This window comes from Canis aureus, chromosome 27 (genome assembly GCF_053574225.1).
Source record: "Canis aureus isolate CA01 chromosome 27, VMU_Caureus_v.1.0, whole genome shotgun sequence".
NCBI classification, from domain to species: Eukaryota; Metazoa; Chordata; class Mammalia; order Carnivora; family Canidae; genus Canis; species Canis aureus.
In genome coordinates this window covers 40,616,096-40,638,697 of record NC_135637.1, presented here as the reverse complement: position 1 = coordinate 40,638,697, position 22,602 = coordinate 40,616,096, and the positions used below count along the sequence as shown (strand labels likewise).

Here is a 22,602-nt window from a genome sequence, read left to right as displayed (position 1 = left end):
AATGAAATGTGTGTTTCTTTTAACCACATCCGGAAGTTCCCTAAATAAGTGAACGTGGAGTGGTCTGAGACACCAGCTGTGAGATACCAGACGGTTGTGAAAACTGCAACTAAAGTTCTCAAAACTCTGCTTTATCCTCTGAAGACGGGATCTCTTCCAGAGTGAAGCAGTCAGGGGCCTTTGAATATTTAAATCAGTGAAGACTTAGCAATCAAGGCTGGAGCTTCTATTTCACAATATATCCATTCTCAAAAATGGGACTTTTAGCATTCACTCTGTTCAAAATTCTTTTCTCTGTGTTTGTAACCCAGTCCCTTCCTAAGAAAAACTAAGAAAATATATAAGACAACCTGGAAAACAAGTGCCATAAAGACAGTTTAAAACTGAAGTTCGAAAAAAAGGGAGGATGTGACAAGGATTTTTTTGTATGCTTATTTTTGCTTTTTTGCTTTTGAAATGCTGAACAGTCCAACTGTAGAGCTGGTCATAAAGTCACCAATTTTTGTAAATTACTGAATAAGCCTATTTTTAATAGATTAGAGATCATTGACATTTGATCCAATGCAGCAACAGAACCATCTTTAGTTTTCTGTTAGAGTTAATGCAACACTCGGAAGCATCTAACTTGCTAAATAGGATGGGAAAAATCTCTGACATTGGGATTTGCTGGTTTCAAACTTTTTCACCAAAATACCCATAATTAGTACCCAAAATAGAAGAAACTTCAGCTCCTGAAGTATCTGCCTGTTTAGCCTGAAAACAGGCTCTCAAAACTTAATTTTTTTGGAAGACTCGTATTTTTAAAACCATGTATGGATTCCGCATGCTATTCTGCAATATATACTTTTGTCTTAATATATTCTCCACCAAGTGACACAGTGAAGATGTGCTGTCACGTTGGACCCGGCATCCCTTCCGGCCCAGAACAAAAGAGCTCTCAGAAGTAAGTGCATCCCAGTTACAAAGCAACTCATTGGAGAGAGTAGCATTAGGCCAATACAACTACTTTTTTCCCATAAAAATAATACGCTCTATAAAATTGAGACCATTTTGACAGCATTTATTGCAGAAAAAAAGTAAAGTGTTGGGATTGGCTATTTTAAGGTCAACCTCAGACTACGAACTGCAGGACTTCAAGCTGTAACCAAACCCACACTTGTTATAGGACCTTAAGCAGGCCAAGCAGGCTGTGGTCATGATTATGTATACAAACCGCCCACACAGGGTGTCATGCCAAGGTCAGTGTGTTTGTGCCAACCATTTTTGTTACACATGTGGAACTGTGCACAGTGGTTCTGGGTACGGCAGCTGGAATGGGTGTCGGCATAACTGTGAGGAAGGCCAGCAGAAACAGGCTGGTCAGACAGGCCTCGCAGAGCACTGATGCATTTATGAGGACGAATCAAGTCAACAAACATGTATGTCACAAAGACTCTAGTGGTCTGGATGAGCTGCACAATTGATCACAGAATTGCAGTAACTGTTGAAACACCCCATATGGATGGTTCTAGGGACAGGACATTCATTCCTTCCAACTGACATGTATCCTTCCATTAAAACGATCTATGATGGATGGCAAAGCCTAGGGGAGATGACATCGATCCATCAATAAACTCTAATTCTCTACAAATTAGTGTGCAAGACCAATTGAAATTTTTAAAAGCCAGATAATCTTTAAAACCATTCCAAAGAGGTTGTTATACACTAGCAAGGCTTGGTTCACAGTCATGTACAATTTACATTTGAGGTCTGAGTTCTTAAAGGAAAAGCACTTGAGCCTATTAGTGCATTTATTCAGTAAGATATGTGGATTTATCTTATTTACGTTTTCATTTTGCCCCAAAACGTGATGCAAGCTAAAAATTTCTGGGGAGCACCAGTCCATAGAACGTAACTCAAAATCCCAGTCACACCCAGTTATGATTCGGCACACATCCACACTCTTTACAGGTGTGGGGTCTGAGGCGGTAGCTTCACAATGTCACATAAGTGAAAGGATTAGTTAACTCACTAAAGGAAAGAAATTCAGCAGAGCAATCTGTTTGTAATTGCCTTTTTCACTTTTCTGTCTGCAGCAGTAATATCACAATATCATCCTGATAATACAAACTAAGAAACATGACATCTTCGGAAATTGATACCAACATTTAGGATCAGATTTGGGAGACACCTTAATGAAACTGAATGCAAGTAAAATACCATGTTAACAAGTGGAAATTCTTGGTAAAATATATAATGCCATATAATACTTGTTTGTACACGTTATATAAAAGCTTTCCTTCCTCACTGTAGTACTTAAAGGACTAACACCTAGAATGTTTTAATGACATTCCCAGTGAATATCAGAGATATTTAGAACCCTGGTTTCCAATATTCTTCATACACTGTGGAACGACATATATATATATATATATATATATATATATATATATATATATATATATGGTGGCCATAGAATGTATCATCACACTTTTAGAGATGAGGGATGCTGATAATAATTACATCAGGATATGAGGTATAAACACAGATTGTCCTGGGCTAACAGAGACACTTGCTCTGCCTGGAAAGAGTTATCACAACTTCATGCACAGACAGAAGGGAGGACATGTCAGCTTGCTTCATAATCACAGAACACGTGAGATTTTGCAAACCTAAATAGATGCTCTGCCTCCATCTCATTAATGGCAGAATGTGTATCCCCAGATTCAAGCAAAACAGATGCTCACATGTTATATGATTATTTGGACGCAGGGAACATACAGACATAGCATAGTTCAACCTAGAAATTTAGAGTCAAAAGTTTAAGAACAAGACAAGACCAAGGGATGCAAGTTGATTCATAACAGTTCCATGACAGTTTTAAATCATAGGGCAAAGTTCTTGGAACTAATTTTTAACACAAGTTTCAACTAAAACTGAATTAAAACCATAAATTAATTTTACAGATTCAGTTATGACTCTCTAAGTATACCAGTTTTCAATATATTTGATACATGGCTTAGGATAATGTGTAGGTCTTTTATTTTCTATATTATAAACTAGAACTTTTTCTTATTAAATTTATTATGACTATATTAGAAAAACATATTTTATGAAGTGAGTTTACTCATTTATTTGTAGGACATCTTAAACCAAAGTTGTGATTGCTGTAGTTGTCAAAGGGTAACAGGAGGTGTAGCCCGGGTGGCTCAGCAGTTTAACGCCTGCCTTCAGCCCGGGACGTGATCCTGGAGTTCTGGGATCAAGTCCCACATCCGGCTCCCTGCATGGAGCCTGCTTCTCCACTTCTCTCTCTCTCTCTATGTCTCTCATTAATAAATAAATAAAATCTTTAAAAAAAAAAGAAAGTTTAAAGTTTAAAGAAGTTTTTAAAAAGGGTACAGGAATAAAACTTTTCTCATTTCTTCTCTCATTCAATAAATATTCATCACAATTGTTCTCAAAATTTGCAGAAATTAAGAAATACCTGAAGGGAGGGCTCAGATGATTGGGTCCTGTCCTCAGAGTTTCAAATTCAGTGAGAATACAGTAGGGTCCAAGAATTGGCATTTTCAGGTTATTCTAATGCTGCTGGTCTGGGCGCCAAACTTTGAGAAATGCCAATATATTGAACATACAGTATTTGCCAAGGGTTATGTGCTGGGAAGACAGCAATAAACAAAACAGACAAAAATCTCTGCCCTCATGGACCCTATGTCCTACTGGATGGAGACATACAATAAATACATAATTAAAATATATGGCATGTTAGGCAGCAGTAAGTCGTAGGTGCTATGAAGATAAACAAAACAGGAAGTGGAGTGTAATAAAGTAGTGAAGGTATGATGAAGAGGGTGGTCAGGGAGGCCCTACTCAGGAGGCAAAATTCAACCAAAGACTTCAAGAGAACTGAACAGTAGGTCAGGGACATCTGGAGGGACAGTCAGTTCAAATGCCTTGAAGCTGGAGCGCCATGGCCAAGGTTAAAGAACATGAGGAAGACCAGAAAGGGTGTGACTGAGGGAGTGAGAGGGAGCCCAGAAGGGAACAAGGCAGGGATCAGCTCCGGTGGGGCCTTCCAGGCCCCTGAGAGGTCTTTGGTTTTTGTTCCGAGTGACATGGAAAATCATGGGTAAAGTCTGAGCAGAGAAATGGCATTAGCTGATCTCCATTTTCGTGGTTGAAATAAGACTGGTGTTCAAGAAATATGCTGGCTGGCTATATACATTTGGAAGTCACCACCATATTGATATTTATAACTTGAAACTCATGAGCTCACCAAAGAATTAGTGAATCTAGAGAGGAGAATTCCAAGAATTGGCCCTGGGGAAATCCAACTTAAGAGGTCAGACAGATAAAATAAGACCACAGAAAAGAGGTGGAGATGGAGCAGCCTTGAAGTTGGATGAAAATCTGCAGATGCTGGCATTCTGGAAAGGAAGTGAATCATTAGGAAAAAGCTTATCAGCTGCTCATAGATCAAGTAGCGTGAGTAATGGAAATGAGCTCTTCACCCAAGCAACACAAAGTCCAGTTGTGGTGTTGGCAAGAGCTGCTTCAGCGGTGCAGTAGAGACTGGCCGCATCACTAGAGCATTTTCATGTGCAGGTGGGAAGCCAGTGTGGAGAGAGACAGTGCATGTAGGCAAGCTATTTGAGCTCAGCTGTTAGAGAAGAGAGAGACATGGGTGGTGGTAGCTGGAGTAAACATTAGATCAAGGAGAGGGTGCCTTGCTAAGATGGGAGAAAGTACTAAAAATCTGTAAGCTGGTGGCTATAATCCTGTAGAGGCAGAAACATCAATGATGCACACAAAGAATGGATAATATATCACTGTGATATCCTTAAGGAGGAGGGAGAGCTGAGGTCTTCTGCCCCAGGAGAAGTTGTATCAAAACATGAGCAGTTTGGGGCACCTAGTGGCTCAGTTGGTTGAGCACCCAACCCTTGAATTCGGCTCAGGTCATGATCTCGGGGCCCTGGGATCAAGCTCCACATTGGGCTCCACACTCAGCGGGAAGTCTGCTTGAGATTTTCTTCCTCTAACCCCTCCCCCCACTCTCTCACTCTCTCTCAAATAAATAAATTTTTAAAGAGAACACGAACAGTCCATCTATAGCAATAGGAAGGAAGGTGTAATATGTGATATAGATGCAGATGAATGGGTAGCGGTGGTGGTGGGTGCTTCAGTGGAAATAAGATCACCAGCTGAGAAAAAGCATAACACAGAGGCACCGGAAAGTTTGAAGCGAGATGAAAAATGTTTAAATATCCCCTGGTTGGGAGAAAGAACAAGAACAAGAAGAGGGAGGAGAGTTTGAGAGACTGGGATTCATTGGACAAAAGTGTAGCAGAATGGCTACCAACGCTAATAGAATCAGTCTGGTATTTTGGAATTATTCCATTTAATATCCCCTGAGTATTTTTTCAAGTATGTGTAAAGCTACTGATCAGAGCAACATATAACTTCCCGAGATCTCCCTTATTAGAAATTTGCCCCAAAATAAAGGTCATTTGTTGGACCTGTCAGTGAACCTATTCATACAGAAATGCACTCAACTGGGATTTCACAATAAATTGGGATAAAATATACTGGTGAATTCTTATTCTCTGAGATTTAATATAAACATCTGAGGGATAAACCATTAGATAATATGTGTATCTCTTTGCTGTCTTTGAACACTTCAAAGATATAACTGCCTTGTTGAGGTGACAAGGTATTAATTAGACAGGAACCTTTATGCAATGGCCCATCAGACCCCCTAGACTTTGTTTCTCAACCGTTTTGTCAGAAGAAGTCTGGTATTCCATGAACTCTTCATACATGTGTGGCCCAATTTTGATCAACATACAGGGTTTTTTATTCCTACAATAAATATATATGGTGTTACGGCAACACCTGTCAGGAAGAGTATCCCCGGAAGGTAATAAAGGACACATGCAGCTAGCTGTAAGAGGTAAAAGGAGCAGTATAACTCCAAACAGGTGGGACAGAAATATGTGAAAATCTGGCCTGTTATGTTTATAAGAGTCTACTTAGGGCAGTAAGAAATGTTATCCACTACGCCACTGATGCCTTAGTAAGAAACGTTCTCAATCAACAGTGTAACCCCAAAAAACACCTACAGGAGTATGAAGATAGCTACAGATGCTATTATGGACACTCTAAGGATTTCTTAGTCTTCATAAAAACACTGCCTTCATCAGAGACTGTCCTACAGGGCCAAACGCAGATTTCCAGGCAGGGCACACGGGAAGGGATGACACAGGATGTGTGACACAAATGTAAAGATTTGGGTCTCCAGTCAAGAGGCTTACAGTCTAATCAGGAAAGTACCTATAAATAAAGGAACGATATAGAAAATGCATTCTAAACTTTCAATGTTTTAGAATTCTACCTAATGTAGGTAACAAATATTTTGCAGGATGGGGAAGTCATCATGGGGAAACTGGGTCTTCAGTCACGCAGGAGGCCCCATAGCTCTCTGACCTACTCTGACTTTTGCTGTAAACCGGGACAACCATCAGAATGTTCTTGGGAGCTTTTCAGAAATGCGGGTTCCTAGCATCCACCACATCCCCACTTATGAGTCTGGTGCCAAAAGTGGCTGCACAAGTTGTGAAAAGAGCTACTTCTCCCAAGACATGTTTATTTTTTCATTTTACCCAGATATTATTCTTTATCCAGGAAAAGTGAAAGACACTGTCAGCACTGTCAAGAGAATGGTTCCTTTGACTCGTTTCTCCACAAGGACACAACAAGGACTTGTTTCACCACAAGGTTCCCAACCAAAATACACTAAACCCTAATGCTCTGTGATATAAAATAAAATCATGCTTTCTGATCTTCTGTAAAAATTACACTTTTCATATATTTGATGCTATATATATTATCCATTACAGTTATAGGACACATTTCTATTAACTAGAAACTGGCAAAATCTCACTGATTTTTCAAAGCTCTTCTCAAATGTTTACTTCTCTATGAACCCAACCTTGACCACTTCCTAAAAAGAACTGCTGCCCCCCCAAAAGAGTTGTGTGCCTGTACATACCACCAATATTGCCATCATTAGCAAATATTGAGATTTATTACGTACTTACTGTCATGTGTTGAATTGCATCCCCCACCTCCAAAATTTATGTGTTGAAGGCCATACTCCAGTACCTTCAGAGAACTGATTAAGTTAAAATGAGGCTGTTTGGGTGGCCCTGAGCCAAACTGACTGGTGTCCTTATAAGACAAGGTGGTCTGGACACGTGAGAGAGACACACAGACATGTGTACACACAGAGGGACGACCACATGAGGACATAGTGAGAAAGTGGCCATCTGCACACCAAAGACAGAGGCCTTGGGAGAAACCAACCATGCTGACACCCTGACCTCAGACTTCCAGCCTCCAGAACTGTGAGAAAACAAATTTCTGTTGTTCACGTCCCCCAGCCTGTGATCTCTCACGGCAGCCCCAGCTGACTAACTCACTTGTCCAACTACCTTGCAAAGGATGAGCTCCTGAAAGACATGGGCTCTGACTTATACTTGGTACCCAGTGTGGTGTCTGGAGCAGAGCAAACATCCAGTAAATGTTAAATAAACTTATTTATTCTAAAGGTTAACCACTGTGATTATGAAGAAAAAGAATAAATAGCATGTAGTTCAATTATACATCAAAGTTATAATTTATCAGAAGCTAAAAATTATGTTTAATTTAGAAGGAATGTGGAAAATAAGAAAAGGTATAAAAAATATTTAAAAGCCATTTATAATGTTACCCTTGGTTATTACCCCTTTTACTATTTTAGTATTTTTGTTTCCAGGTCCTTTTTAATTTTACATAAACTTTCTTTGTTTGATTTGAAATATATATAAACAAGAGGTAAGTGTGTAAATAAAATATAAATATAAATATATACACACAAAGTTTTGTATCATTCTTTTTCCTTGAAATATATACAATCACTTTTTCTATTTTTAGATAATCTTTAAAAACATATTTTTTAATGCCTACATAATGTTTTATCATATTTATCTATCCGAATTTAAGTATCCCCTATTTAGTTTCTGATTTAGGAGCCACAGCTACAATGAATCTCTTTGCATAAAAATCTTCACTCACATCTCTATTATGTCCTTAGGATAAACACGTTTAGGACTTGACACTGCACATCCAGCAACAGTGATAATACATAAAGCTCATTCTAGGAGGGGTCAGACTCAGGCTGTTATCCACAACTTCTACAATTCTTTATCCATAGAACACACTGAATCATGATATGCCAAACCCTGCAACCTACTTTCCTACGGAAATGAGAAAATTGAGGTCTTAAGATGAACAACAAAAAGCAGCAAGAAAGTATACACTCATTGCATCTACACAATGTACACTAGGATCACGGTTTCACTATACAGATGTCATGGGCAGACTCACCCCTATTATTTGAGATGATCCAGGTGACAGGAGACAAGGAAGCTTCTCTTGGCTCTCCTCTCCCTTCAGAGAAGGGGGAAATTGTCATGGTTGACCATAATCTGGGGAGGCTTCCTGTACCAGGCCCTGAGGAATAAGTGAGTAGCCATAGGTAACAAATGAAGAGAAAACAGATGGCCTCTGGGAATCTGAGTCTGATACTTTATATGGCAAATGGGGAATTAATGGAGCAGAAGACATCAAGGTTGCTAATCATCTGATCTTGAAATTAGATTATCTTCCATTGTTGGGGGGGGGGGGGGGCATTTGTAACCATCAATGAGGGAGAGGGAGGCCATCAATGAGTCATAGTCAGAACAGTGAGGAGGAAGAAAGACTCCATCTGCCACTGCTGGCTTTGAAGATGGAAGGAGCCAGGAGCCATGGGATGCAGGCAGTCTCTTGAAATTGGAAAAGGCAAGAAATGGACTTTCCTCGAGAGCACCTAGGAGAGCAGTCTCTATGACACCTTGATTTTAGACCAGTGAGACTCTCATGTCAACTTCTAATCTCCCAAACTGTAAGACAATACATTTGTATTGTGTTAAGCCAACTAATTTTGTGGTGATCTGTTGCAACAGCAATAGAAAACATACCATAAAGAATAGAAATATACCAAAGGTACGACGTCAGAACTCATGTGGGACCTGAGATAAGCATATGGAGTCAAGATTTGTGCTGGTGAACAGTGGGAGACAGGTCAAGGGAGTTAGGTTCAGGTGGAAAGGGAAGAAACTAGGATGTCTTGAGATCATCAAAACTTGATCCTGCAGATGATAAAGGACATTTGAGCAGGAGAGTGAGAGAATAAAAGTGATATGTTTCTAAAACGAATCTGGTGGCATCATGTAAGGGAGAGTTAATGGAGAAAGAGCAGTTAAGGTTTTATAATAATCCGCGTGTGGAGCAGTAAGTGTCTGGACACGGCAGCAACTTTAAGAGAAATGAATGCTCAGGCATGAGGAACATTACAAAGGAAAACCTATTTCCTATTTTTTCCTGTGTAGAGTTCATTCTTCAGACTTCACTTAATTCCAGGGTGTCAGGTGGAATGCAGAGGATGTAGGTATATTATGAGAAACCAAACAGTCCCTCAGAGCGCTCCAAAGATATATTTTAAAATATATCCTTTTAAAATCTATATCATTCTACATGGAAGTATTGTTAAAAGAGATTGATGCTTTCTCTCTTGTTTCACCCCATAAACCCAGATGACTAAAATCTATGATTCTCTAGTGAGAGGAAACTGAAGCCAATCTCCTGCCATCAATGTCATTCCATCTACTTAAGCATGTCACTGACTCCAGACAATGGGAAACTTCTTTTGTTTTTCAGGAACTGGGTTAGACTGCCTTCACATACAAGATATTTTTCAGAGAAAAGGAAAAGTAAGACGTTTAATTCAGTTTTCAAGAGCCCATGATTAGATAAAACTGAATGTTGTTTTCCTAGGTTTTTTTTTTTTTTTTACCAGTAGACATTTTTACCTAGGTCTGTAGGATGATAAAGTTATAAGAAAACCTCTGCAAGTCCCCCCTTGAGTGTGTGTGTGTGTGTGTGTGTGTGTGTGTGTCCATTTTATTTACAGCAGCTCATTTTATTTACAAACTGCATGTGATCACTGGGGTGTCACCTTGTGAAAAGTAATATATTTGTCGAAAGGCCCCTTCCCGTAGTCTAATCCTACCTATCATTCCATTCCTTCCTGTAACAGAAATTTTGTCCTTAGTGTCTGGACTCAGAGTAGCTGCCCAGTGAGAGTTTGATGAACAGGTGACAGATGGGTTGGTTGACATATGACTTAGAATCACAAGGTCAAACTATGTTAACATTATTTAAGCATTGTGGTACTTGCTGTCGAAATGCTTTCTGAAAAGAGACTCCATCTCCTATAAACACCCCATTCACTGTTACCTGCACCGATTAATACTCCCATTACTAAGTTTCTGAATATTTGATGTATCCCTCCACTGAAAACAGATTAAATGGCTTCCATATTCATTATATTTGTAGTTTTCCTCTCTGGCCAGTTGTCCGTTCACGTCCTCGGTCCATTTATAAGCAGAGTTGGGTTCATATCTTAGATAATTTCCACACATTATTTATGAGACCATTGTAGTAAATATTTTCTTCTTTCCCAATTTATTTGTACTCTGGTTTTAACAGGCAGAAATTTTATACTTTAACATACTTGAAACCTTCTATTCTTCTATACTCAAAACATTCACCCAGAGGCATCTCACTTCCCTCTCCTCGTGATGTACTGTGGCCTGTGAGCCTCTTCGCACCACTTCCCACAGCCTAATGGACGGTGCCCCCTTTCCTGAAACATCCCCCTCCACATCTCCTCGTCTCTCCTCCCCACTGGTCACCTCGAGCCCACCCTTCAAACCTTTATACCTCAGCTCCATCGTGTCTTCCTCGGGGACGTGGTGCAGGTCAGATACTCTAACCAACACCCTACAGAGCAGCTGAGCAGTAAATCTGCAGTCTTAACGTCAGTATTGAATCAGTATCCCTTTGGGTTACTGTCCCTGCCTTTCTCGACTGCTCATCCTTAAACCCATAATGTCTTAGCAGGAGGCCTGGCAGACAGACACTCCGTCAATATTTATTGTATTAATTAACTGCGTTTAGAATTAGGGAGTCTTACCCAAACAGGGGTGGCATCACTTCTATTTCTGCATGTTTGATTGTTAGGTTTTTCCCATTTAATCCTCATTCCGTCTGAGCTTTATAGGATGGCATGTGACATAAATCTACATACTGAGGCTTTCTTTTTTTTTTAAGATTTATTTATTCATAAGAGACAGAGAGAGAGAGAGAGAGAGAGAGAGATCGAGGTAGAGACACAGGCAGAGGGAGAAGCAGGCTCCATGCAGGGACCCCGACGTGGGACTCGATCCCGGGGCCTCCAGGATCACACCCCTGGGCTGAAGGCGGCACTAAACCACTGAGCCACCCAGGGATCCCCATACTGATGCTTTCTAATATGTTTATGTATCTCATTGATAAAGTAGGTCTCTCCTTCCTGCTCCTTTAAAAATACTGTAGAATTTGTTTCCCAGTTTGCCACTGTGAGTAAAGTGAAGATCAGTCTAAGCAAAGCCAGCCTGCTTGAGCTCACATCTTGGCAGCCCCACTTATTAATTATATAATCTGGGGGCAGCCCCTGTGGCGCTGCTGTTTAGCGCCACCTTCAGCCTGGGGTGTGATCCTGGAGACCTGGGATCGAGTCCCACGTCGGGCTTCCTGTATGAAGCCTGCTTCTCCCTCTGCCTGGGTCTCTGCCCCTCTCTCTCTCTGTCTTTATGAATAAATTTAAAAAAATCTTAAAAAAAATTATGTAATCTGGAACACATTGTATAATTTCTGTGTCTCAGCTTCTTTATCTTTAAGGAAAATACAGTAATAGTACTTTCTCAAGGGGTTATTATTAGGGTTGCTGTATGTAAGATGCTTAAATGCATGTGACTGACACATAAAAAGGACTTAGCAATAATGATTATCTTCATCAGCATTTCCTATAAGAAAAGCATTTGAAATCTAATGAAAATGTCATTAAAATAAAAAATTTCTGCATGTTAAAATATGTGTTACTACTGTAAATGGCATATCTCTATTATACTTTCTAAATACTTAAAAAGTATTTTAAGTCTTACTTAAAAGCAAGAGGTGTCTGGGTGGCTCAATTGGTTAAGTGGCCAGCTCTTGATTTTGGCTCAGGCTGTGATCTCAGGGTCGTGGGATCAAGCCCCACCTTGGGCTCTGTGCTCAGCAGGGAGTCTGCTTGAGATCCTCTCTCTCCCTCTACCCTTATGGCCCCCCTAACCCTGTACTCTCTTGTGCACAAGCGCTCTCTCTTTCTCTAAAATAAATAAATAAATCTTGAAAAAAATATATAAACACTTAAAAGTAACAGTTTTTATATATTTGCCTTTCAGGTAACAATATCATTTATTCTTTTAACTGGTTCTCTTTGGATAATTTAGTGGTACAGACTGTCTGGAAACAACGGCCACTTCATGTGTCATTCCCACAATTTTACTTCTTACTTTCACTTCATTGACTTAATCCACTGGTTTGATGTTCTCAAATGCTCCAGAGGCGTATTCTCCAGAGGCTAGCTTCATGGAGGGTTGGTATGCGATTTGGAGATAGCAGGCACCATACTCACATAAGCTTGGGAACTACTGGGCTAACTCAACAAACATGCTCTAATTTGTGTAGATAAACCTAAGACACAGACAGTAACGTGCCCAACCCATACCAACAGAGCACAGATTCAAAACTGAATCTGGATTCTTACATAAAAATAAGCTACAAATGATCAATGAAAATGAGTGAAATAAAAATGATGAAAGATGTAAATTGTGCAAAGCATCACAAAAAATATGAGGCCTATTTACGGGGATTTTAAAACTCATCCTTGTACTTAAATTCATCAATTAAGAGAAAGAAATATTTAGTTAGTTGACTCCTTATGAACTGATGACACAGCTAATTTACTCTGAGCACCTCAGCTAACCTCTCCATTCCTAGTTGTACACATTTCTGAAGTGAGACCAGTACGTACATACTTTTCCATTCATAATATAATTTGTCCAAAAAAAAAGTATAAGCTGATGTCTCTTCCATGTATGTTAAAGGAACAATTATTTGCAAGATATCTATTATGAATCATTGCTAATTTGCAAAAGATCTGGCAATAAATGGTGCCCAAACCTACATTTTATACACATCTTTACTAGCAAAATGTTTATGGGGTGCCTCAGTAGCTCAGCGAGTTAAGCATCAGGTCATGATCTCAGGGTCCTGGGATCAAGCCCTACATTGGGCTCCACACTCAACAGGGAGTCTGCTTGTTCCTCTGCCCTTCCCCTGCTCATGTTCTCTCTCTCTCTCTCAAATAAATAAAATATTAAAAAAGAAAGATATTTATTAAGTACATACTATGGTTCATTTAAAAAAAACAATATGAATAAAATTGAGAAGCCCTCCTCAAAATACAGTATAGTAACTTAAAGACAGAAAATTATATAAAAGTGTCTATTAAAAAATAAAATAAAAAGTAAAAGTGTCTATTATAACAAAGATAGAGTATAAAGCTCCAGAAGAGACATGAAACAGTGCTGTGAGAGTTAACAGTGAGCAGTGATGGAAAAAAGACACATTTCATTGCTATATATCTGATATAATTTAAGACTTAGAGATTTAGAAATACTTTTTATATATTTATATTTATATATAGTCTTTCTTTCTTCCACAAACCTTATTAAATGCTCACGTGTTCCCATATGATTTTACAAAAAATAAAGAAATCAGTTCCTCTGCTAAGAACGCTCGTAAATTTGAGAATAACTTAGAGTAGGTATATAAAACGCTCCATGGAAGCACAGAAGAGACAAATGGGCCCATACTGGAGGTGTGCTTGCCAGACAGGTAAAATGCTCGTGAGTGGAGAAGGAGAGTAAACCATTTCAACCCAAAGGAGCAGCGTCCACAGGGCAGGAGGGCACAAAGGAACCCAAAGACTCAGTCACAGACCCTAAGGCCATCCACCATGGAACGTGAACCATATACCGAGCACGGCACATACTTTGTGTCCTTTAATTGTCTAACAGCAATGAGAAAGTTTTCTGCTGTCCTCATCTTCGATCCAAGGAAACTGAAACTCCCAAGGGTAGAGTAAGTTATATAAGGTCCCAAGGAACAGTTCTTGCAGCTGGACGCACATTCGGTTCCCTGTGACAACCAACTTCATGCTCCTAATGATGGTGCCTATGTTCAGAGCTGCCCTGGGTCGGCTGGTGCACCCAGAACAGGACCGATAGAGAAAACAATCACTGAGCTTCCAAAAGGAGATCTCCAAATAAAATCTTAAAAAAAAAAAAGACACTTGGGTGGCTCAGTGGTTGAGCGTCTGCCTTTGGCTCAGGGCATGATCTCGGTTAGGGGATCGAGTCCCACATTGGGCTCCCTGTGGGGAGCTTGCTTCTCCCTCTGCCTGTGTCTCTGCCTCTCTCTCTGTGTCTCTCGTGAATAAATAAAATCTTAAAAAAAAAAAAAAAAAAAAAGGAGATCTCGGAAAGCCTACAAGTGGTGATGCGAGCCAGATGAGAAAATGTCACCTCTTCTTCTCTGAGCAGGAACAACAGTAACAGTGGTCAAGTGCACACAATGATCACGTGGGCAGCATTCGTGGAATACCAGGTACTTTACTGACCAGGGCAGGAGGGGGATGAGGTCGCAGAGGCTGGCAGGGCACAGAATTTGAGGAGGTCCTGCCCTGAGCTCTGCACCTGTAAGAGGATGTTGAGCCAGAAGCCCTAAAGGTGGGGACGCTACAATAGACAAGTGCTCCCACACCCTATCGTGCGATGTTCTTAACCCAGAGCTAAGAGTGGGTGCGAGCTGCTCTGTCCCCGTGGGGTCACCCACCACCACATCACCCACAGGGGCTGACCCAGGGGAGTTCTGTGCCACGTCTGTCTCCTCTGCACTGCTGCCCCTGAGGCCACTGGCAGAAGGCCTGCCATGGCACTTGGCGTGTGCGCCCTGGAGGTTAGGGGATGCACACAGGCGATATGGTCCCAGGCTGCCCAACAAAGAGAAACACAGGGCTGTGATGAAGGAAACGGCCCCTCCAAGGATGAGCATCAGGAACGAGCCCTCCCTGGAGAAGGCCGTTGGCAGGAGTGGTGTTTCACCCAAAGGCCTGCTCCTGCGATGAAATGTGGACGTGACTGACGGCCAGAGAAGGCCCTCCCTCAATGGACAGTACTGCACCTGGACGTTTCCTGCAGAGGGTGTCTAAGGAATGTGCAAACGTCTCATGAGACCCCGTTTTGACACCCTGCACGCCCCTGACATGGCACTGCACATTGCTCAGCGATGGGATGGGCCAGGTTACAACAGGGCCAGGCGCACCGCCCCTTGGCCTTAACCGTCTTTCCCCTTGGGCACAACTCAGAGATTAGATACCACGGAACCTGAACGTTTGTGTGCCTCCAAACTTCACGCGGAAATCCTAACCCCAGTGTGATGCCCATGTGATGCTCTCAGGGGGTGAGGTCCTTGGAAGTGAGGAGGTTATCTGACTCAAAACCAGCCCCCCAAGAATGGGATTAGTGATCTCATAATAAAGACCCCAGAAAGCTCCCTCATCCCTCGGACACGTGAGGACGCAGAAGACAACGTCTGTGAATGAGGAAGCCAGCTCTCGTCAGACACCCAGCCTGCTAGTACCTTGATCTCAGATTCACCGTCCTCGGTAACTGAGAAACTAACGTTTGTGGTTTAAGCCACGCAGACGATGATATTTTTGTTCTAACAGCCTTGAATGAACTAAGACAAATAGCTAGTAGGTAAGAAGAAGAAATCTGAGAAAGAGAAAACAAACCATCTGTACATCTTGGGGGTTTGATGAAATTCGCCCCAAATTCTGGACTTCCATATGACACTATGCTAGAATGTCCACTTTTAACTACTAAAATGGGATTTTTCTCATGATTGAAATGAACCAAAGAAATTCTCCAACCTACCTAACTCTAACCCAAGGATAGAGAAAATAGAAAAACTAGACCAAGAGGAATTTCAAGGGCCCTGGGAGAAGGAACAGAGTTGCCCTATGATTGCTTTCTGTTGAATCCCATTTTTTAAAAACTTACTGGCTGCACTTTTACAATCCACCTTAAACCTGATGGAAACTGAGGTAGGTAGTATTGTCTCAGTTTGCCTGGCAAGGCTCCGCAGCTGACGCCCTGGGGCTGGCCACAGGAGACAAGACATGCACCTAAACTTGACACCCATACTCGGCCACAGGGATTAATGTGCGAGTAAGTGGCCCAAAGTAGCCAAAATCTGCATTCATCTCCAGGTTTGTTTGTTTGTTTTTTTCCCCCCTTGGCTGCTCCTAATAGGCAAAAACCGCTTCTGGTGTCAGGGCTGATGGGTTGCTAGTCCCAGGATGGCAGTGCCCTGTCCCCCTCCTCACGGGGAAAGTCCAGCTGCAGTCGGAGAGAAGGAAGCCAACGCACAAAACACAGAAAATGAACCAAAAACCCTGGGGAGGATCCGGGGCTTGGGTCCTGTCCATCCTGACACATTTTTCTTTCCCATGTTCCAGTTCCAGAAGCCAAAAAATGCACCTTTCCTGAGGAAACCAGTTAGGTCTGGTCTTCCTGTCCATTTCATCCAAAAAATGTGACCTATTACAATTATGTATATATTTAAACTGATGGTGAGGTTGGAAGGAGAAGGGGTTTTACTCAAGGGCATAAGTGTGCTAAGTGGCAAAGAGTGAGCTCGATTCTGGATCTTTCTGACTGCAGCTCTTGGAGCTTAACAAATAACTCTACAATGTGAAGTTTCAAGGGCAGGACTCACTTTACGTGAGAGTCTTAAAAAAGTAGCTGAGCTTCCTCTTTTCCTCCTTCTTCCCCCCTTTCTGCTCCTTCCTTTCTCATCTGCTTCAGAGCAGTTCTGTCCTGACACCTGTGTCCACCTTGGGCAGAGCAAGGTGGGCATCTGGATGAAGGGAGGTGACTCGGGCAGAAGTACTGGAAGTCGGTTGGCAGGGAGGGGGCAGGTCCCCAGGAGGCGTTCTGCTGGAGCAGGGGGGTGGGCCCAGGTGACCCTCCCAGCAGGGTCGGGGGAGGGACAGGTCCCGGAAGGAAGGTGGAAGGTGTCCTACTGGAGCAAGGGGGTGGGCTCAGGTGTCCCTCCCAGCAGCGTCAGGGGGAGGAGACAGGTGCCTGGAAGGCGTCCTGCTGGAGCGGGGGTCGGGGGGGATGATGAGGGTGGGGTGGGGGTGTGTGGGGTGATGGGGGGGTGGGGGCCCAGGTGTCCCTCCCATTTCTCTTGTTTCCACTCTTGCCTTATTTGGTGTTTTCTCCTCTTTCTCCAGGTCTTCCCCACTTTTAATTTCCTTTTTGCTTTTCCTCTCCCTTCAAAACCTTGAAAAATTGCAGAAATTGCAAAACACCATCATCTGAAAGGACTGGTCCTCCAGTCGCTGGGAGGGTAGGGAACCAGAGATTCCCCAGTGAGAGGCATGAAAGTCAGGACAATCCCCAGCCTCTTCCACTGCAATTTTCCAAGCAGATGGAGGAAGAGAGCAAACACTTCCAGGTGGGCCAGAGCACAGACACACAGACACACAGACACCCCTCCTCGCCTCACCCCACGGGGCGTTGCCTTGATGCTCCACAGTGGCTCCTCAACGTGCACCCGCTTCACCAAGCCTCTCCCCTCCGACTGACCCCGGGGGACAGGCGCCCGGGTCAGTGTGGGAGGGCGGAGATGAGGGGACCAGAGGCCCCCCGCGGCGGGGGGGGGGGGGAGGGCACAGGCATGGGGGCATCCACACGGGACCCGCAGCTAGAGCTCTACTTTGTGATCCAGAGATTCTGGAAGGTGCGAAGGGAAGGGATTTTTGTGTATGTTGTCTGATGCGCCCTTTAGCATCAGATACCCAGCCCGCGTAGACCCAAAATGAGAATTAGGGAATGAATGAATGAACGGATTAGGGAAAGCATCCGAAGGCAGTTAAGAATATAAATGTGAGGAGCGTCATTAATTCTAGCATAGCTGATACTCCCTGTTTTTAAACAAGGGGGAACACATTTTTGTTTTATTAAGCCACGCAGTTGTTAGGGATTTGGTTTTCTTGATGAGAGGGCTCTCCTGTTTCACGAATGCTAATCCCCGGTATCCAAAATGCCACTCTAAAGAAATGCTTAGCACCACAACAATAAGACAAAAGCCCAAGTAAAGTAAACATTCCAGAGGCCTTCGGAGGTTAAAGAGGAATCTGGAAATAATTATCCTATTGCTAAAAAATAAATAACATATGGAAAATATAAGCAGTGGGGGAGGACTTCCTCTTCTTAAGGATTTTATTCTTAAAAAAAAATTTTTTGACAAAATAATATTTGAATGATATAGTCTAAAAAGTAAAACAATAATATGTTTGGTATTAATATTACTGTTTTCATGATCCACCTTTTACTGTTGAAAAGTATTCCCTGTATAACATAGGATAGTATTTAATAATATTTTTTGTCCCACTTTTTACTACGGAAAATTGTTCACACCGTTAGATAAAATGATTTAATTTACAGAGGAAGAGAGATTCACAAATAGATAACCTACCACCCAGTCAAGGAAACAAAGAAACTGGATTTATTCTGTAGCCTCATTTTCTGTCTTTCGCTCGTTTTTATTATTTTCTGAGCTCCGTGAAGAAGGCGTCTAGACTATTACTACCACTTCCTCCCCTCGGCCTCCCCCCACAGCAGTCTGGTTTCTGTCCACACCACCCCACGAAACCGCGTTCACCCAGAAATTGTTCTGGTTGTTAAACCAGGGGGAAAATTCTTAGTTCCTAATCTGCTTGACCACTAGGAGCATTTAGCACCACTGACCGCTTCTGGAAACTCGACAACCTCGGTGCTCCCCACAACACTCTCTTTCCAAATTTCTCCCCAATCATTTGGCCCTATTGTCCCTCTTTCTCCCTTTCTTCCTCCGTTATCTCTCCTGGTTGTCACCGTTGGGATGTTTTCATCCAGTCGCCCCGGGAAGGGCCCTGGGCATCACGCTGGCCTGCTGACTCCCCTTCTGCCCTCATATTTAACTAATTCCAAATATATCTCCACTCTGTCCTCACATCCTCTCCCACCGCTGCTATCTTGGTCAACACTCTCATTATCTCTCAGCAAGTGATTGTAAGAATTTCCTAATTAGTCTCCCGCTTTCCAGCCAGACCCCCCACGCTCCAGCCTGCTTAACTGCCACCAGCACGATGCTGCCCTATGGCTCCCCATTAACGACCTTTCTGTGTTTCCCATTAATTGCAGGACAGAGGCCCAGCTCCTGGGAACAGCTGACAGACCAGGTCACCCTTTCTCAAATCCTTCCCTCTCCCCCGTGAAAGGTCGTTATCCAGGTGAATGGCTCCACCTGACTGTCCTCTGCAGAGACCGGAGCCCTCCCTGTGTCCTCCTCTTTCTGACTGTCTGCATCTCCGTTTCCCATTCAGTCCAGTTGATTCTACTCTCGAGTGTAAGTCGTGAAGGATCTGCTCACCCGTGTCTACACTGTGGGTGCCCTAAGTCAGAAAGGCACTGGCTCGACCAGTTCCATACTCTGTCCCCTGTGCCTGCGTCATGCCATGTGACTTTCTCAATCTACTTACCCCTGATTTCCTGCATTCGGGATTCGATTTCTAACCTCAAACCCTGCCCACGTTACACCTCTGCTCGAAATCCTTCAACAGCTCCCCAGGGTCGCCACATGGGGCCGAAGCTCCTTCGCACGACCTTCCCATGCATCCTCATGAGTTCCCTGCCTTCCTCGATGACTTCTCCCACCAAGACGGGAAGGCTGATACCTCTGCTCCTCTGCTTTGGGCTTTAGAAAGTTAATGGTTTCAAAATCGGCCTGTGACTATCATTTTTGCTTGTGTAAAATGAATGTGCAATAACATGACACTTAAAAAAAAAAAGAAAAGAAAAGCGAGACCAGACAAGAAGAGGGCTTTATATTTTGACTTACATGAAGAAAAGCAAGCAAACGGCTCGCAGCCCTTTCTGCATAGCTACTCAACACAGGAAAAAATCAAACCATTAAGGCCTCGTAAAAGTAGCTTAATAATTTAAGAGCTATCGGTACATTACTTAAGAAAAAAAATCTACTTCTCCGCAACATGATTCAGGTTAAAGAGGACAATGGTCAGGGTTTTTCTTTTTTCTTTTTTCCCTCAGTTAATTGTAAATTATTCCCCTAGAATGAAAAATCTAAATTTGTACATAGTTTTTTTGGGGTTTGGGGTGGGTTTTTTTTTTTTTTTTTTTTTGGTTTTTGGTTTTGTTTTGTTTTTGCACTAAGAACCCTTGAATTTTAACAGTTAAATTCTTTCCTCTTTTGCATTACCCTGTCTTCACTAAACATCATTTGAAACAAATTGATATTTTTGAATCTTGGAAATACTCCAGGGACAACATTACCAGCAATGAAATTTCTTCCAAAAAATCCAGAGAATGCATGAGAGCCTAATCTGGGCTCAGTTAATTATATGTTTGAAAAACACTCTGCTGGGTGTTTTTTCCCTCATGTACTTATTTTTAACACAAACATATACACTCTGCTGACTGCAGTGCAACCATGGTCTTACCCTCCACACACCATGATAGTTTACCTCCTGCATTTATTCATTCGGTATCGAACAAGTGTTTCCTGAACACCTGCAGGAGATGGGCCTGATTCCTACCTTCATGGAGCTTACATTCTAATACACGGCATTTATTCTCCTATGTTCTGGGCATTCATTGTGTTAAATGTTCTACTTACATCACCTCCTTCAAACCTCCAAGCTCACCATAAGGAAGTGACTATTTATCATGATTGCCTTTATCGTTGTTATTATTATTGTTCAGGCGAGAAGGGATGAGCCACTGACTGGAGTCTCCAGGGAGGCACTGGTGTGTCTGGGTCAAAACTCAGAAATAGTCTTCCCTGCAAGGTAGTGTTGGCCACATACACTGCATTGGCCAATGAACTGCAAGAAGTTTTCAGGTGATGTTTCTGAAAAAAAAAGCTCCTTAAGTTGTGCATGCCTCAGTTGGCAGATGCCCTCCAGTCCTCTGGGCTTTGTGTTCCTTCTGCTGAGACTAGACAAAGGCCTGATGTCTGAGGCTCTCAGGGGTCATGAAGAAAGACTAAAGGAACCGTAGGGGGGTGACAACGTCAGAGTGCCCGCCTCTTTTCAAGCGCACACCAGGTCATGCCTCCCCCTCCTGCAGTCACAGGGCCCTGGGAGAAGTCCTGTCTCGCAGCTTACAAAGCCCCACGCAAATTGCCTGTGGCCTCCTGCCTGCCTCTGGGCTCATCTCAAGCTGAGCACACAGAACCTTCTTTCTTCTCCAGAATATGCCAGAAGAGCCCCAGAACATGGGCTCTCCAGGGCCTTCCCACCACCTGCTCCTCAGGACACTCCAGGTCTTCTGCTTCTCTGCCTGACTGACCCTTCTTGTCAGGCAGATCTTAGCTCCTCGTCACCACTTCAGACAGGTCCCCTAACCACCATCTCTCAAGCAGCTGCCAGTAATTCACTCTCACATCCTAGCTTAATTCTTTGTGCAGGACTGATGACTATCCTATTTTTTTCTTGTTGATTTTTTCGCTGACATGTGTGTCGTCTGTAACGCCCACTCTCCCTCCACCAAAATATGAACTTTTGTTTCTACTAAACACCTCTGGCACCCAAATAGCGCCTGGCACACATAGTCAAACCCAACAAATAGTTGTCAGATGTATGAACACTATAACAAACTTCCTCCTAAGAGATATAAAACATTGCAATCTGAAATCTCTAAGTTTATCTCATGCAGGTTATATAACTCATACCATTAAAAATCAGTGTATTTCACTATATGAACTACTACACTATTATTCCGCATTTTCATTTCTTCAATTATCCTTCATTCTGATGACGTCAATGCCAGAATAACAAAAAGAATTCAGAGCTAGACGAAGAGTAATAAGACGTCTCAAAATGACAAATACATGTCAGACACATGGAATTATCCATTTTAACGGGTCTTTTACAGAACTTATTATGGGAGGAATCTCTATATTCTCATTTAAGCTATATGTAGTTCCCAAATGATACTGTAACATTTGGGTAACTGGGGAAAATATAGGTTAAGACTTTTCTTCTAAATGTCTCCATTATGTTTGGGTTGAGTGGAGGATGTACAGGAAGTGTAAGTCTACTGGGAAGCTCTTGTAGACACAGGAGTCTGAATTGTCCACATTATTTTGTTTTCTTATGATTCTTTTTTTTTTTTTTTTTTTTTTTTTAGAGAGGCAGAGAAAGAAGCAGAGAGAGAAGTAGGCTCCATGCAGGGAGCCTGATGCGGGACTCGATCCCGAGACCCCAGGATTACACTCTGGGCCGAAGGCAGACGCTCAACTGCTGAGCCCCCCAGGCGTCCCCAATTCTTTTCAATACAGCGAGGTGACATAGCAAAGTGGTTAGGAGCCTAGGCTATAGGTCCATACTGCCTGGATTTGAACTTAGGTCCTGCCACTTACTAGCTCTATGGCCCTAAATGTATTACATAACCTCCCTGTGCTAATTTCTCCATT

General features: G+C 42.4%; 2 long non-coding RNA genes across 3 annotated transcripts in view; one reads left to right on the top strand and one right to left on the bottom strand.

Annotated features, from left to right (window-relative positions):
- The window catches only part of LOC144299343 (uncharacterized), a 209,112-nt gene that overhangs the window by 176,689 nt on the left and 9,821 nt on the right, over positions 1-22,602 (top strand). The window lies entirely within an intron of this gene.
- Positions 1,054-22,602, bottom strand: part of LOC144299344 (uncharacterized) — a 65,106-nt gene continuing 43,557 nt past the window's right edge. The window contains exons 3-4 of one of the 2 annotated variants that reach the window (XR_013366060.1): positions 8,410-8,535; positions 1,054-1,582 (exon numbers count right to left, since the gene is read on the bottom strand). This is a non-coding gene — a long non-coding RNA (uncharacterized LOC144299344). The remainder of the gene's footprint in view (positions 1,583-8,409; positions 8,536-22,602) is intronic. The other variant, XR_013366062.1, reaches the window with a different exon arrangement.